The sequence below is a fragment of the Phycodurus eques genome, chromosome 3 (genome assembly GCF_024500275.1).
Source record: "Phycodurus eques isolate BA_2022a chromosome 3, UOR_Pequ_1.1, whole genome shotgun sequence".
Taxonomy (NCBI): Eukaryota; Metazoa; Chordata; class Actinopteri; order Syngnathiformes; family Syngnathidae; genus Phycodurus; species Phycodurus eques.
In genome coordinates this window covers 6,844,764-6,855,078 of record NC_084527.1, presented here as the reverse complement: position 1 = coordinate 6,855,078, position 10,315 = coordinate 6,844,764, and positions in this window count along the sequence as shown.

Sequence of the window (10,315 nt, the reverse complement as noted above, 5' to 3'; positions counted from 1 at the left end):
TCACTTTGATGTTGTTTTTGTTGTTACCATAGTTTTGTACAGTATGCCATGTTTAAAAAGGGAAAAAAAATCTTATTGTCATTAGATTGGTCAGGTTTTCCTAATATTTTGATCTGAGTGCCTTTTTCGCTACCCCCCCCCCACCCCCACCCCCCATTCCATCTTTCCCCCCATACTCACTGTCTCTCTCCACTAGGCTCCATTTTCTGCTCCGAGGGTCCGAAGAATCCCCTCATGGGGAGGGAGGTTATGATAAAGTGCAGCATAGACATGAGCAGCGGGAAAGTAAAAAAATGGGGGTGGCGGGGAGAAGGGATGGAAGAAAATGGGAAAGGAAGGAAGAGGGACGCAGTGGAGCCTCTGAAGTTAAAAAAAAAAAACCTTTCCCCCCCATTGGAAATAATATAAATTATGGTCATAAAAGCTTTATTAAGTGTAGACGGGATGTCTTAAGCAACACAAAATGCCACAGAAAACATCAAAACACGAAAGGTTTTATTTGTGGTTCTTGAGTGGTTTGCAAGCTTTTTATGCCAAGTACCACCTCAAAAATAGCAGTACCACCATCATGACCAACATTGAAATGCAGTAGCGTAGTAGGGGCAAGTGTTCATAAAAAAACAAGGCAGCGGCTCCATTTCTCGGAGGTATATGTTTTGTTATTGTACAACACCGCAACATTATATACAGTTTGAACTTTGACACTGCATTTAAATATAGGAAAATAAACTGACAATTTTTAAAATGTATTTTTACAGAACAAAATATGTGCCATGTAATAGTCCCTTTTATTTTTAATTTTAAAAAATAAAAAAAGTGTGCTACAACAACATTTTAACTTATTTTGTACAGGAAAAAAAGCAGTGGGCTGCAGAAGGCCTTTGTACCAGACTTTGGACACCCCTGGTTTAAAGTTTTAAGGTTTTATTGATCATAATGTGGCAGCTCCTACTCCATCACCGTGCGTGCGTGCATGCGTGTGTGTTTGTGTGTGTTTACTTGAGGTTCATGTGTGTGTGTGTGTGTGTGTGTGTGTGTGTGTGTGTCTGTCTCTAACCTCCTCCATTGTTTTTTCACATTTTCTGACTGTACAACAGGTGCTGCAGGATTCTTCTCCATTCAGAAAAGCCTGTTGTCATTCACAAAAGCAAACGCCCGCGGTTACATCATTTTCCCAACCTTTTTTTTTCAAAGGTGCATTAAATGAAACGATGCGCTCACTCAGCAGTTAATGAAAATCGCAGAAACGAATCTGCATGCAAACTTACCTTTGTGGCTGACAAGTTCCTTCTTCACCGAAGCTTTACAACTATCCATTTTCACCAAAACGCGCTGACGCAAATGCACTGTCCATACCCTAAATATTTTCACCTTTATTGTGTAAAAACAGCTACACGATGGGTGTCAAACTCGAGGCCCGGCGGCCCGCCACATCGTTTTATGTGGCCCGCGAAAGCAAATCATGTTTGTCAGCGTCCACGATTCTTGCTAAAATCTGTACCAAAATACGTAATACGTAATAGACAATAATGTTGAAATATTGCATTTTTCTGTTACCAAACCCCTTTTTACAGTAACTTGAACAATAGATGAGCAAACTATTATCATTACCTTCTGATTTCAAAACGAGTTATCCCTCAATCTGTTGTGTATACTGTAGATAATAATAATACGATGAGGTGATTAAACATTTATATTTTCACTGTCATAACGGCCCTCTGAGGGAAATTGTAACGACAGTGTGGCTCCCAACAAAAATAAGTTTGACAGCCTTGTTCTAGACTATCAATCTTAAGGCGACATAATGCCGCACGGCTCCCGCGAATTGAGGAAGGGTCGGAGTTTTACGACATTTCTCGTACAGTTCAAGTGGCTACGAGAGTGAATAGATTTGTTCTGAAGCGTATTTCAACACTTTAAAACGGTTAATAATGCGTACAAATCACAGACGACATGGAGACGGACCAATAGCGTTGATTTGTGGTGCAACACTGATGAATCGTGTCTTTGAAATGCGGGATCATAATCAACACTCTGTTCCAGTATGAAGACCCATAATGCTGCAAGAGGTCCCGATGACGTGGGTTCTGCTTTTTGGTCCTTTTACTGTGGGTCCCCATGAGTGACTGTGGAAACAGATCTATGTCCCCAAAACAATGAATACAAAGGCATGCGCGCGCGCACACACACACACACACACACACACACACGTGAATAAAGGCACTTTGTGCGACTCACGGCTCAGAGAGGCGATAATTGCTCTTTCCTCGCCCTCCTCCTTCTTCCCCACCATCCCCTCTTCCTCTTTTTTTTTTTTTTCTTCTCTTCCCCCTCTCCAGCTGAGTGATTACCCCTCATTAAAAGTCCCAATCAAACATTGTTAGCGCCTATCGTTAGGTTCGCCCTCGCCCCCTCCCTCTCGCTCAGCCTCACCCCGAGCCGCTTCCCTCTCCCTCAATCGTTAGCACTAAACCCAGCGAGGCCTTTGAGGAATGTTATTGTGATTCCAATTAGCTCTTCAGGCTTGGAGGGGAGCCAAGTTGTGCTAAGCTAACCGAGATACACACACTCGTGCACATTCATTAGCATTTATAAGACACACACACAAACACACATTTGCGCACACACACTGAGAATAGCAGCAGCTAATGGCTTTGGCAGTATTCTCATAGGGACCTGAAGAGCAATTAGGCTGCAAACTACACATTGTAAACCCCTGATTACTATGTATTACTGTGTGTGTTTAAGGTTGTTTATCTGCCACACATTATCGTGCACACTGTATAAATGCAATCTAAAAAAAAAAACACTCACACCTAGGAGGGGCTGTCAGGGACATAATTCAGGATTACTTGTCACACACACTACTGAAATGCTCTCAAAAACATTCCGGAAACACTCGTACACACTATTGAAAAGCTATCACACACTACTGCCCCCCCCACACACACACATTCAGTACTAAAATGCTCTCATACTGTACACACTCTCATTACATGGCCCCTTAAACACAACATACCTTTGGAGAGATGCGTACACATTTACAGTAGTGCTTCATAACCAGTGTATAATAAAATGAAATTACAGTAAAAGTACTCACTCTTGAAGACTCCTAACGGAGAGGGATAGCTTGTAGTATTATTTACAGTAGCATCTGCTGTGTTGTTTATGTAATTTTGATGTATTTAAAATAACTACGGCGACACGATGGACAAATGGTTAGCACATCTGCCTCACAGTTCTGAGGACCGGGGTTCAATCCCCGGCCCCGCCTGTGTGGAGTTTGCATGTTCTCCCCGTGCCTGCGTGGGTTTTCTCCGGGAACTCCGGTTTCCTCCCACATCCTAAAAACATGCATTAATTGAAGACTCTAAATTGTCCGTAGGTGTGAATGCGAATGGTTGTTTGTTTTTATGTGCCCTGCGATTGGCTGGCGACCAGTTCGGGGTGTACCCCGCCTCTCGCCCGAAGATTGCTGGGAATAGGCTCCAGCACGCCCACGACCCTCGTGAGGAGAAGCGGAACGGAAGATGAATGAATGAATAAAAATTAAGACCTAATAAATTATCGCCCAATAGGCATGCTCGCGACGATTGATCAAGTCTTTGCAAAGATATTGGACAAACGAATTGGAATCAAACTCAGTGAAGCGCAGCCGATAGAACAAGCGGGTTTTCGTGGCGGTTTTAATACTATGGACCACACACAACAAATAATCGAACGACACGAGTACGAAATGCCTCTGTGTGTGTGTGTGTGTGTGTGTGTGTGTGTGTGTGTAGCCTTCATCGACTATGAAAAAGCGTTTGACTCAGTCACCACCACTTCGATACTGCAGGCGCTAGTAAATCAAGGGATAGAGCCGACCTATATCAACATTCTACAATCAATATACAACGATTCTGCAGGTTCAATACGAATTGATGATGAACGAGTGCGAATAAGTCGAGGAAAAGGGGTCAGGCAAGGCGACACACTTCTCCGAAGCTATTTATAGCTTGCCTTGAAGAAATATTTAAAAAGCTCAATTGGGGAAAAAGGAGGGCTACAAATTAACGGAGCTTATTTGAGCCATCTTCGTTTTGCAGACGACATGGTTTTATTCTCTTACGATTCTGAACAACTACAGCGTCGCATTCAGGAATTAGAATTGCAAAGCCGTCGGTCAGGTCTGAAAATGAACAAAAGAAAAACGAAGGTCGTGTTCAATCGTTACTGTCCGCAAAGAGATATCAAAATGGAGGACTATGTCCTAGACATCGATTTAGGCCAACTTGGAACAATGGATGGAAATACAAGCCCTGAACTTGAACGCCGCGCAAAGCTTGCCTGGCAGGCTTATGGAAGACTTAGTGTTATATTCAAGAACAATCTGCCCATTTGCTTGAAAAGAAAAGTTTTCCATCAATCTATTCTACCAGTCGTCGCTTACGGTGGTGAAACGAATGCCAAAGTTATACAAAGACGAGACTTTAAGGAACATGGAACACCAAAAGTTGAAAATAAGCATTCGCGACAAGGAAAGATGCAGTTGGATAAGACGGCGAGTTACCGACGTCATTCAAAAAAAGAAAAAGCCTTAAATGGAAATGGGCTGGCCACGTTGCCCGAAGAGCTGACAAAAGGTGCGGCACAGAAACTATCAATTGGTTACCACTGGACACAAAGCGGCCACGGCGAAGACCTCAAAGTAGAAGAACAGATGAAATCATTAAACGCACACTGGCAACGAATTGCAAAATGTCGTAGCGGTTGGGAACGTGAAGAAGAGGCCTTCATCCTGCAGATGATAGATCATGGTGGATGATGATGATGATGATGATACTATTATTATTGGCACTATTATTGACTCAATAAGTAATATTTTTTTCAAAAAATGCTATCCCCCCCTTTTTTATTTTTATTTAATTACAATTTTAACAGCATATTATTGCCTTGTAAATTCCATACAATTCATTTGACTTCAAGTTAAATTCATGTCATTAATATTTCAAATGTGAACATAATTCTATAAAATAAATACTTTGTGTTATCGACGACTACAAATGTGTTCGAATTTGCTGGCGTCCTGCATGAGGATGGTTTAAAAGCCCAAGTTTTCTTTGACCCACGCGCACGCTTATACACGTATCGAGTTAGTCATACAGCTAGGGACTCACACACACACACACGCATGCATGAAGTAGCTGTCTTATCATGTTATGTCGAAGGATTTAGTCACATGACCCGCAAGACAGGAGCAGCCAGGCGCCAAAACTCATTTCCACCTTCAAAGACTCCCTTATCGCCTCAGACTCCTTTTTGTGTGTGTGTGTGTGTGTGTGTGTGCGTATGTGTATGTGTGTGCGCGTGTTTTCGTGCACTGACACGAGTGCGTGATGTGATGTTGTCTGACGGTGGGAGTCGCAGCGAATCTCCTCTGAACACACAATAACACACAGAAAAAAAAAAAAAGGCAAGATGGCAACGTACACAATACACATGCAGTACATTTATGGACAGAGCAACATTATTCATTTCGGGGGGGGGGGGGGGGGGCCACAAACAAAAATTTACCATTTATCAATATTAACACAAAAAAGAAAGTCTGAAGAACCCATAGCTGAAAACAAACAGGAAGTCTACCATTTTGGTTTGATGCAGCCAATGTCGGGCTCTTTTGTTGATTTTCGGGGGTCGTCGAAAGAAAAACTTGTCATGAGATTTTGATGGATTGCTTCCAAATTTGACAAATTCAGACCTCATAGCCAGTTTCCCTGAGCAAGATTGAATTTAGTAGGCACGTTTATCTTGAGTAAACCCACAAAAGTTTCAAGAACCCATCGCCAAGAAGATATAGGAAGTCCACCGTTTGAGTTCGGGGTCCATGGGCCCTTCGAAAACAAACTCCGATTGCATAGTTTGTCCGATTTCTTCCATATTTTGATTTAAGATTGCCCTAATTTGAGTTTTCTTTTTTTTTTTTTTTAAATATTTTTTTAAGTTACAAGCCATCGATTTTTGTCTGCGTCGTGAGCAACTTTGACATACGAGTGAGCTTCAGGATCTCGCCACTAGATGGCGGCAGCGAACATCACAACATCCGGCCACCATCAGTCAATCGATTATCCTATAGCTATTTCGTCAACTAACCAAGTAAAGTGTTTTTAAACTAGTAGTTGGGTAATTGGATGCATACACCCCTCCGTCTCCATGATCAAAAGAAAAATATCTATCCCATTTTTTTTTTTAAGTTGACTTATCTGAGTAAGTCCATCGCCCCCCCCGCCCCCCGCCCAATATTTTATTCTGATTTCATTCTGGTAAAATGACTTTTCAATAATATTGTCAGTAACTCTACCCCAGCCCCCAGGCAAGAGCATCCTTTGGATTCTGCGCTAAGTCAAGGTGATGTGACTTTCATGTGGCGTGTGTGTGTGTGTGTGTGTGTGTCTGATGGAGAGAGATAAATGCCGCTGTCACGCTGTGCAGCACGCTTTGTCACTTTGATAAATCTGGCCCACCATTTGACGGCACCTGACGGCAAGCACCGCCGCCGCCTGATTGGCTGGCACGGCTCCCGCTCAGGGAGGATGCTAATGGGGATGATGGACAACAACACACACGCACGCGGTAGTAGGGAGACTTGAACAAGTAGGTCACACATGTCCCGTGTACACACACATCCACTCTCGTGTATGTTATTAGCAGGGCAATTAGCGCTAATGACCACCACGTTGACTCACCTGATTGGCCTAATTAAGTTGCTCATTAGCATACGTGTCCACGTCAGGGATTTTTAGTAAGCAATTATATGCCAAGGTGTGATTGATTGACATCAAAACATGTTGATGAAACATGTTTTAATCAAGAGTTTAGTTGCATATATTAACTGTTTTTCACAGAAATTGTTTTTTTTTTATTATTATTCTTATTACTTTGTTCTTGTACCTTTGCTTTTTTTAAACACATATATTACCACTTTATTCTAGTAAAAAAAAAAAAAAAAGTTCCTCGTTAAATCACAACTCTATTCTCATATTGTTGTATTTTTTCCCGTAATATTGCAACTAAAGGTTTTTCTCGTAGTATACTTTTTTGTTTTTTTTGCATTAAAAAAAGACTTCATTCTCGTCAAATGTAATTATTATTTTCTTATTAATGATTCCTTTTTTCTTGTGCAATAATGTTCCCCCCCTCATAATATTACCACTTTATTATTGTAAAATAAAACCAACGTTTCTCATAAAAATTTCAATTTTATTTCCCATATTATTACAGCCTCAATCTTAATTTTCATTTCTTCCCCTTCCAGTACTGCCACTTTATTCTAATGGAATCATGTTCCTTATTTTTATTTATTTTGGGTATAATATTGAGGGTTCATTCCCACCCAAAAATGATTTTCTTGTAATCTTATTTAATGCCTCGAGATATGACTCTAATTTGTTCTGCGACCATACTGATGATGAATTTGTTTTGCTCATATTATACGGAGCAGCCAGACCCTTTCCTATATGTCGCTAGTAAGAGCAAAAATGTATCTGGGTATTATCATCATCATGCGTATGTTGCGTCTAACATCTGCATTTTCCCACAATGCACACACAAAAACAACCGCGCTACCTGACCACACACACACACACACACACACGCATGCGGTGGCGCACACACAGACGTGAACTATCACTGGGCCTCATCATGCAGACTTATCATCGCCATGGTAACGCTGAGAGTTTGCAGCGACACAACAGCAGCACAACACACACAAACACACACACACTTCTAATAGGACTCTCCATCTGTCTATGTAAATCAATATCAACCTTTACTGACCTATTGGGCTGTGCAGTTTGACAGTTAATCAGTTGATGTGTGTGTGTGTGTGCGCGCGTGCATGCCTACGTGTGCGAGCGTGTGTTCCCGCACACTAATGTTTACATGTGTATGCATCCATTGTTTGTCATTTAGGCTAATTGAGTATAGAAAAACAACAGGGAGAATAGCAATGGTTGTGTGTGTGCATGCGCGTGTGTGTGGCCTTGTGGAAGCATGATTTTTGATAGGTCACATTTTGGTGACCAATGTTTTCTCAGGGACTAAAAAAGCTTTGAGTCTTTGAGTAAGTTATAACTTTTTTTGTTTTGTTTCTTGAAAAAAGTTTTCTGGTAATATTACAGATTTAGTCTTGTAAAATAAAATAAAATTTAAAAAAACATATGGTCATGTGAGGACTTTTTGGGGGTAAGATTCTGATTCTTTTGTGTAATTTCTTTTGCTTAGTATGTTAGCTTATGTTAAAAATTTAAAAAGCAATACTATGTATTTATTTTGATAGAAATAGGAATTAATTTTCTAAATAAGATTTTATTTGGATGAAATGTTTTTTTTCCCCTTGTAAACTACTTTTTAAAATATATTTACATAAGTGACTTGATCTTTTGTGTATTATTATTTTCTCCAAACATAATTCTGATAAAATGTCATGCAGTTTCCATTTATGTTCATACTTTTTTGGGTGTTTCTTTCCCTGTAATATTACTTATTTTTCTTGTAAAAATGTTCCCCCCCCCGAGTGATATCCTTGCTTCATATGCTACTTTTTTTGTAAAATTATTACTTGTTTGTGGTGAATTTCTTTTTTTAACCATAATATTAGCCTCATAGATTTGATCATAGACTCTCTCATGTTGTACTACAACATTATTGTGGTACAATATATATATATATATATTGTATTTTATTATGATCAAATTATGATATCTTGATAAAATAATAATATAACATTATTCTATAAGAGTTCAGATTTTTTTTTCTCTTTTTAGTGTGGCCCTACAAAATTACTATATATTAACTTTTTTGTTTGTTTTAAGGCAATGATAAATCCCAATGGAATTCATTCTGGAAAAGTGCAAAGGGGGAATGCAATGAAAGGCTTGTTTCTCCGGGCACTCCGGTTTCCTCCCACATCCCAAAAACATGCATGAATTGGAGACTCTAAATTGCCCATAGGCATGACTGTGAGTGCGAATGGTTGTTTGTTCCTATGTGCCCTGCGATTGGCTGGCAACCAGTTCAGGGCGTACCCCGCCTCCTGCCCGATGACAGCTGGGATAGGCTCCAGCACGCCCGCGACCCTAGTGAGGAGAAGCGGCTCAGAAAATGGATGGAGAACTAAAAAGACATTCTCGGTGAAGTTAATGTTTTTACAATAAATGTATGTTTACGTGCAAAAATGACTGTAATCTGAAAATAAGGTCAAGTATCTAATTTAACATGCATTAACATATAAATGTTCTTGCATAAATGAATGGAGGGAGTGTCATATACAGTATAACGTCAACTGTAAACTAGAAATCCTCATGTATTGAAGCATGCCCGCGACCCTTGTGATGATAAAGCGGTACAGAAAATGGATGGATGAAGCGAAAGTGGAGGATGCTACCCTCTAGCTGGAACAAGCGGTACTGCACCCAGTGCTTCAACTCCAGGAAACTGACAACACTCAATTGCATTTTGTTCAACACACAATTAAGTTCATCAAACATTAGGTAACACATATGGAAATATGTTTGTATTTAACAATACACTTATGTGGAATATAAAGCACGATTTTTCTTGGGTTTTATTTCTTTATTTTGAATTTTTTTTTTAAATTGAAACGTTATTTCAATTTAAAAAGTTTTTTAAGTACTTGTTTTTATTTTTTTAAATCTATTTAAAAAATTTGATTTATTTTTGTTGTTTTTAAGATTTTGTATATCTTTTATTATTTTTAGAGTTTAATTGTAAACTCAAATTTTTGTGATTAATAAAAAAATCCAAAGCAAAGAAGTTATTTTTTTTTTTTTTTCACAATTTCAAAATATATTTTGCAGATTTTTTTTTGGGTTGTCATTTTGAATATATATATAAAACTTAAAATGTATTCAATGATAATTTACATTCAAATTGACTGCATCACTTTCTTAATTGACTTGTGGCTAGTTTTAATTCAAAAGGTTTAAATTTAGAGGATGGTGGTCTTGGTGGTCTTGAGGCCTCCTCCACCACCACACTAATCTATTCATTACTGTCATTAACCTTCGGGCTGCACCGTCCCCCGTTTATCTAATTACTCCCCCCACTCGCCACCATTCTGCTCCCCCACCTGTTGTCTGACAAATGAACGGTCTCGCCTCATCACTCGCGTGACAATGTCAACAGATGGGACACACACACGCGCATCATCATCATCATCCTCATCCTCATCCTCATCAGTGGGGTAAAATGAAGAACATATGTTATTGAAAAGAGCCTTGATGATGCTCACAGGAAAGCAGCCAAGCAGAAAAAA